The 8,371-nt window shown below is 33.2% G+C and overlaps 1 non-coding gene across 1 annotated transcript; it reads right to left on the bottom strand.

Annotated features, from left to right (window-relative positions):
- Positions 1 to 7,479: 7,479 nt before the first annotated feature.
- Positions 7,480 to 7,586, bottom strand: LOC139860633 (small nucleolar RNA R71). The gene has a single exon (XR_011763260.1). It is a non-coding gene; the product is annotated as a small nucleolar RNA R71 (small nucleolar RNA).
- Between the last annotated feature and the right edge of the window lie 785 nt (positions 7,587 to 8,371).

Here is an 8,371-nt window from a genome sequence, read left to right as displayed (position 1 = left end):
ATTAAAGAACAGGCGGCCGAAGAGGCCAACGTGAAGCTAGTCAAAAGAAAGTGGGAGGAAAACGGTGATAAGAGTCACCAATACAACAACAACTCTCCCAACAATCGCAACATCAATCGCAACTACAACAAACGGCACAACAATAACAACAACAACTACAACAATCATCCTAACAACAATAACAACCGCAACAACAACAACAATCAGAAGCAGCTATGCCAAAGGTGTGAAAAGTAACACTCGGGGTTCTGCACTAAATTTTGCAACAAGTGTAAAAGAAATGGTCATAGCGCGGCGAAGTGTGAGGTCTACGGACCAGGGGTTAACAGAACGAAAGGAACAAATGGTGTTGGAATGAGTAATGGCGGAGCAAGTAGTGTCGGAGTAAGTTATGCCAATGTAGTTTGTTATAAATGTGGAAAACCGGGCCACATTATTAGAAATTGCCCGAACTAGGAGAACACGAATGGACAAGGCCGCAGAAGAGTTTTCAATATTAATGCGGTAGAGGTACAGGAAGACCTGGAGCTTGTTACGTGTACGTTTCTTATTGACAATAAATCTGCTTACGTTTTATTTGATTCGGGTGTGGATAGAAGCTATATGAGTAGAGATTTTTGTGCTAAATTAAGTTGTCCATTGATGCCGTTGGATAGTAAATTTTTACTCGAATTAGCAAACGATAAATTAATTTCAGCAGATTATATATACCGGAATCGAGAAATTAAACTGGGTAGCGAAATATTTAAGATTGATTTGATACCAGTAGAGTTAGGGAGTTTTGATGTAATAGTTGGCATGGACTGGCTGAAGGAGATGAAAGCAGAGATCGTATGTTACAAAAATGCAATTCACATTGTACGAGAAGAAGGAGAACCCTTAATGGTGTACGGAGAAAAGGGCAACACGAAGCTACATCTTATTAGTAATTTGAAGGCACAAAAACTAATAAGAAAAGGTTGCTATACTGTTCTAGCACACGTCGAGAAAGTACAAACTGAAGAAAAGAGCATCAATGATGTTCTCGTCGCAAAAGAATTTTTCGATGTATTTCTGAAAGAATTACCGAGACTACCTCCACATCGATTTGTTGAATTTCAAATAGATCTTGTACCAGGAGCTGCACCAATAGCTCGTGCTCCTTACAGACTCGCACCCAGTGAGATGAAAGAACTGCAAAGCCAACTGCAAGAACTATTAGAACGTGATTTCATTCGACCAAGCACATCACCATGGGGAGCTCCTGTATTGTTTGTCAAGAAGAAGGATGATACATTTAGGTTGTGTATTGACTACAGAGAGTTGGATAAACTTACCATCAAAAACCGTTATCCACTGCCGAGAATTGACGACTTATTTGATCAACTACAAGGCTCGTTGGTTTATTCAAAAATCAATTTACGTTCTGGATATCATCAAATGCGAGTAAAGGAGGTTGATATTCCAAAAACTGCTTTTAGGACGCGTTATGGTCATTACGAGTTTATGGTTATGCCGTTTGGATTGACTAACGCACCAGCTGTGTTCATGGACCTTATGAACCGAGTGTGTGGGCCATATCTTGATAAGTTTGTCATTATTTTCATCGATGACATACTTATTTATTCAAAGAATGATCAAGAGCACGAAGAACATTTGAGAAAAGTGCTAGAAGTATTGAGGAAAGAAAGACTGTACGCTAAGTTTTCAAAATGTGCATTTTGGTTGGAAGAAGTTCAATTCCTCGGTCACATAGTGAACAAAGAAGGTATCCAGGTGGACCCGGTAAAGATCGAAACCGTTGAAAAGTGGGAAACCCCAAAAACTCCGAAGCATATACGTCAATTTTTAGGATTGGCTGGTTACTACAGGAGATTCATCCAAGATTTCTCCAAAATAGCAAAACCCTTGACTGCATTAACGCATAAAGGGAAGAAATTTGAATGGAAGGATGAACAAGAGAAGGCATTTCAGTTATTAAAGAAAAAGCTAACTACGGCACCTATATTGTCATTGCCTGAAGGGAATTATGATTTTGTGATTTATTGTGACGCATCAAAACAAGGTCTTGGTTGTGTATTAATGCAACGAACGAAGGTGATTGCTTATGCGTCTAGACAATTGAAGATTCACGAGCAAAATTATACGACTCACGATTTGGAATTGGGTGCTGTTGTTTTTGCATTAAAGACTTGGAGGCATTATTTATATGGAGTCAAAAGTATTATATATACCGACCACAAAAGTCTCCAACATATATTTAATCAGAAGCAACTGAATATGGAACAACGCAGGTGGATTGAACTGTTGAATGATTATGATTTTAAGATTCGATACCACCCGGGGAAGGCGAATGTGGTAGCCGACGCTTTGAGTAGAAAGGACAGAGAACCTATACGGGTAAAAGTTATGAATATAATTATTCGTACTAACCTTACTACTCAAATAAAGGAGGCGCAACAGGGGGTTGTAAAAGAAGGAAAGTTGAAGAATGAGATACCCAAAGGATCAGAGAACATCTTAATATTCGGGAAGACAGAACCCGATATAGGGCTGATAGAATTTGGGTACCAAGATTTGGAGATGTGAGAGAAATGGTACTTAAGGAAGCACATAAAACCAGATATTCAATACATCCTGGAGCGGGAAAGATGTATAAAGATCTCAAGAAACACTTTTGATGGCCGGGTATGAAAGCCGATATTGCTAAATATGTAGGAGAATGTTTGACGTGTTCTAAGGTCAAAGCTGAACATCAGAAACCATCAGGTCTACTACAACAACCTGAAATCCCAGAATGGAAATGGGAAAACATTACCATGGATTTCATTACTAAATTGCCAAGGACTGCAAGTGGTTATGATACTATTTGGGTAATAGTTGATCGTCTCACCAAGTCAACACACTTCCTGCCAATGAGAGAAGATGACAAAATGGAGAAGTTGGCGCGATTGTATTTGAAGGAGGTTGTCTCCAGACATGGAATACCCGTCTCTATTATCTCTGATAGGGATGGTAGATTTGTTTCAAGGTTCTGGCAGACGTTGCAACAAGCATTGGGGACTCGTTTAGACATGAGTACTGCCTATCATCCACAAACTGATGGGCAGAGCGAAAGGACGATACAAATGTGATAATGCTAAAAACGAACATATATTTCATAGCATTATTCCTCAAGAAAGACAAGCTTTTAGTTGCAATTGTTCTATTTAAAAGTGATATTCGTTTAAATAATAAAAGGTGAAGACAAAAGACAGATTCGACGAATTGAAGACGCAAAGGTCCAAAAAGCTCAAAAGTATAAAATACAATCAAAGTGGTTCCAATTATTGATAAGAAACGTCTCAAAATTACAAGAGTACAAGATTCAAAACGCAAAGTACAAGATATTAAATTGTACGCAAGGACGTTCGAAAATCCGGAACCGGGACATGAGTAAACTCTCAACGCTCGACGCAACGGACTAAAAATTACGAGTCAACTATGCACATAAATATAATATAATATTTAAATAATTCTTAAAATTATTTATATTTTATATTTATATTAAAAATCCTTCGGCAAACAAAGAGCCAAAGCTGGGTGAGCTGTAATTTCAAACTCCGCGAGTTGCGGAGTTTGAAGGCAAAAAATTACGCGACTCGCGGAGTTCACCTGGACTCAAATTCCTATAAAAGCCAACGCAGTTCGACGAGTTTTAATATCATATAATCTATCTCTCTCTCAATATATACGTAATATATATATATATATATATATATATATATATATATACATATTTATATTTTAATTTTAATTTTAATTTTAATTCTAATAATAAGGGTATGTTAGCGAATGTTGTAAGGGTGTAAGTCAAAATTCTGTCCGTGTAACGCTACGCTATTTTTAATCATTGTAAGTTATATTCAACCTTTTTACATTAATGTCTCGTAGCTAAGTTATTATTATGCTTATTTAATCCAAAGTAATCATGATGTTGGGCTAAAAATATTAAAATTGGGTAATTGGGCTTTGTACCATAATTGGGGTTTGGACAAAAGAACGACACTTGTGAAAATTAGACTATGGGCTATTAATGGGCTTTATATTTGTTTAACTAAATGATAGTTTGTTAATTTTAATATAAAGATTTACAATTGAACGTCCCTATAAATAACCATATACACTCAATCGGACACGATGGGCGGGGTATTTATATGTACGAATAATCGTTCATTTAACCGGACACGGGAATGGATTAATAGCCACTAGAATTATTAAAACAGGGGTGAAATTATGTACAAGGACACTTGGCATAATTGTTAACAAAGTATTAAAACCTTGGGTTACACTCAGTCGACATCCTGGTGTAATTATTAAACAAAGTATTAAAATCTTGTTACAGTTTAAGTCCCCAATTAGTTGGAATATTTGACTTCAGGTATAAGGATAATTTGACGAGGACACTCGCACTTTATATTTATGACTGATGGACTGTTATGGACAAAAACCAGACGGACATATTAAATAATCCAGGACAAAGGACAATTAACCCATGGGCATAAAACTAAAATCAACACGTCAAACATCATGATTACGGAAGTTTAAATAAGCATAATTCTTTTATTTCATATTTAATTTCCTTTATTTTATATTTAATTGCACTTCTAATTATCTCATTTTTATTTATTGTTATTGTATTTAATTGCACTTTTAATTATCGTACTTTTTAATTATCGCAAGTTTATTTTATCGCACTTTTATTATTCGCAATTTTATTATCGTTATTTACTTTACGCTTTAAATTAAGTCTTTTATTTATTTAATATTTTACATTTGGTTTTAACTGCGACTAAAGTTTTAAAATCGACAAACCGGTCATTAAACGGTAAAAACCCCCCTTTATAATAATAATATTACTTATATATATATATATATATATATATATATATATATATATATATATATATATATATATATATATATATATATATATATATATATATATATATATATATTGTATTTTTATAAATTAAACTAATATAGCGTTAAGCTTTGATTAAAAGATTTTTCCTGTGGAACAAACCGGACTTACTAAAAACTACACTACTGTATGATTAGGTACACTGCCTATAAGTGTTGTAGCAAGGTTTAAGTATATCCATTCTCTAAATAAATAAATATCTTGTGTAAAATTGTATCGTATTTAATAGTATTTCCTTGTAAAATTTAATAGTATTTTATACCCCTTAGCTTTGACATCAAGTATTTTTGGCGCCGCTGCCGGGGAACTTAAACGCCAAAAGCGCAACGCTAAATATTAAAAAAAAAAATTTATTTTTAGTTTACTTTTATAAAAAGACGCTTTTGTAAAAATACGTTTTAAATATTCGAAAACATAAAAAGAAAAACAAAAATATAATATTTTTAAGAGTTTGTTAAATATTTAAGATTTATAAAGTTTCTTTATTTTTATTTTATAAAAATATAAGTTTTATTTAAATATTTTGTTTTTATTTAAAACATAAAATCAAAAACCGAAAAAAAAAATTATATATAAATCTAGTTTTAAGATTTTTATTTATAAAATTGTAACATATTTTTATTTCTATTCTAGTTTTTAAAATATAAGTTTTATTTAAATTATATAAATATTTTAATTAAATTAAAAACAAAAAAAATATATATATATATAAATAAAATTACGTTGAACCTGTCAAACGAAGCAACCTGATCTGAAATTTAAAACCCTGCGACTCGCGGAGTTTTCCAGCCTCGGGCACCGCAAGTCGCGGAGTAGCCCTGACACGGGTACACAGGAACCCTAACAGCATTAATTACGGGATAATTATTATTATTATTAATTCTAAACCCTAATTTGGGTATTTTTATTGTAATATTTAGTTTTAATTAGTTTATTTTGTTTTATTTAATTTTATTTAGTTTAATTAAATTATAAAATTAATAATTTTATAAAATAAATAATATAAAAATAATATTTTTATAAAAATTGTACTTTTTACAACTTTTAGTATATTTTTATATTTTGTCCCTTTTTAATTGTTTTAGCGTAATATTTGTGTTTTTCGCTAGTTTTTAGTTTTAAACTTAATTTTTGCCATAGTTATTTTTATTTATAGATTTTTAGGCTTTGTCGTAAAATCCCTTAAGTGCTTTTTCTTTAGACTAAGATCTAGGTGCTTTAGAATTTTGCGACGCCTTTTTAAATTTTAGTGTTTTTTTTTTTAAGTTATTGCCATTTGGGATATAGTTTTACTTGTAAGTTTTAATATTTTTAGACACCTTTTACCTATGTATCAATTATCATTCCAATTAGTAATCTCAATTTGCGATTATAATTTTAAGTTAGTGATAGTAATAAGGTTGGGTTAGTCGAGTGTTTTTAAGTTCTATAAGTCATTTCTTTTTATTTCTTATTTTCCGACGCCTTTTATTTTTCAACCCTTTTCTTTTTCTTTTTCGACGCACTCTTTTTCTTTCTTATTTCTCGCTATTCTAGTTTTAGGACATAGATTTTTTTTCTACTTCTTATCTAAATTTCTTAAAATTACGAAAATTTATTTTAAGTGGTTAAATTGATAGACATCAAAATTTTCTGGTTCGTAGTAATAGTTGGATTTGTACGTGGACCGGGTTATTGGAGCCAAACAGTCCTCAATTATATTGAGACCAAACGAATCCTGCTCCTCTGCTGCATCTTTTGGCTATTCGAAACGTGGGCAAAATCAGAAAAGTCTATTAATTGGATAACTTATATAATTTTTCTTTCCTTTTTAAAAACTAATAGGATATTCAGTGAATGCACCGAGCAAGACGTTCACCTCCTTTTGTACGTTCACCACCTGTAACTAGATCAAGACATTTAGCAAATATTACCGCCGTTGATTTTTCTTTAGAATCGTCATCCAGTCGACCAAGTACTCCAATTCAAATTTCCGATAATCCATTTTTTGAACCCGACATCACAATTAAGAATCCGGAGAATATTCAGGGACGATTCATAGATCCTGAACCATTAAATTTCCTCCGGAACCACCAATCATTCAAACAGAGATTGTTGAGGAACGAACCATTAAATCAGAATCCTCTAGTGATTCCGATTCAACAAATTCAATTATGGAGAATCTAGAACCTTTAAGTATGGAAGACCGAATGAGAGCTAAACGTACTGGCCAAGGTCACGCAATTACTCATCCAGACATTAATGTGCCAGATTATGAAATCAAAGGACAAATTCTACACATGGTGACTAATCAATGCCAATTTAGTGGTGCGCTGAAGGAAGATCCAAATGAACATCTTCGTACCTTTAATAGGATCTGCACTCTATTTAAAATAAGAGAAGTTGAGGATGAACAGATATATCTCATGTTATTTCCCTGGACTTTAAAGGGAGAAGCCAAAGATTGGTTGGAATCGTTACCTGAAGGGGCGATTGATACATGGGACGTTTTAGTTGAAAAATTTCTTAAACAATTCTTTCCGGCATCTAAAGCCGTAAGACTTCAAGGAGAAATTGTTACGTTCACACAGAAACCGAATGAAACTCTATATGAGGCGTGGAAAAGATTTGGAAAGTTATTAAGAGGATGTCCGCAACATGGTTTAGACACCTGTCAAATAGTACAAATATTCTACCAAGGATGCGACATCACTACAAGAAAAGACATCGATATAGCAGCCGGTGGTTCCATTATGAAGAAAACCGAAACTGATGCTTATAAAATTATTGATAACACTGCTTCCCACTCACATGAGTGGCACCAAGAAAAAGATATCGTTAGATCATCTAAAGCAGCTAGAGCCGATTCTAGCCATGACTTAGATTCCATTTCCGCAAAGATAGATGATGTCGAGAGACTAATGGAAAAGATGACTAAGGATATTCACTCAATACGAATTAGTTGTGAGCAGTGTGGAGGACCACATTTGACAAAAGATTGTCTCAGTATTGAATTAACAATGGAACAAAGAGAGAATATTTCATACATAAACCAAAGGCTTGGAAATAATTATCAGAATAATTATCAACCGCCAAGACCGATCTAGAATCAAAACCAGAATTATAATCGAAATATTCCATACAACAACCAACAAGGTCCTAGCAATCAACAAGTATCTAACAATACTTACAACCAGCAAAGACCTAATTTTCAAAACAAACCACCACAAACTGATGATAAAAAGCCGAATTTAGAAGATATGACGACGAAGCTAGTTGAAACTCAAACGCAGTTTTTCACATCTCAAAAACAAACTAATGAACAAAATGCTCAAGCATTTAGAAATCAACAAGCTTCTATTCAAAACTTGGAACAAGAAGTAAGTAACCTAGCAAGGTTAATAGGTGAAAGAAAACCGGGAAGTTTACCTAGTGATACAAATGCAAACC

Source organism: Rutidosis leptorrhynchoides, chromosome 7 (assembly GCF_046630445.1).
Source record: "Rutidosis leptorrhynchoides isolate AG116_Rl617_1_P2 chromosome 7, CSIRO_AGI_Rlap_v1, whole genome shotgun sequence".
Classification (NCBI taxonomy): Eukaryota; Viridiplantae; Streptophyta; class Magnoliopsida; order Asterales; family Asteraceae; genus Rutidosis; species Rutidosis leptorrhynchoides.
Note: the sequence above shows the minus strand (reverse complement) of the source record. Positions and strands in the feature narration are given on the sequence as shown.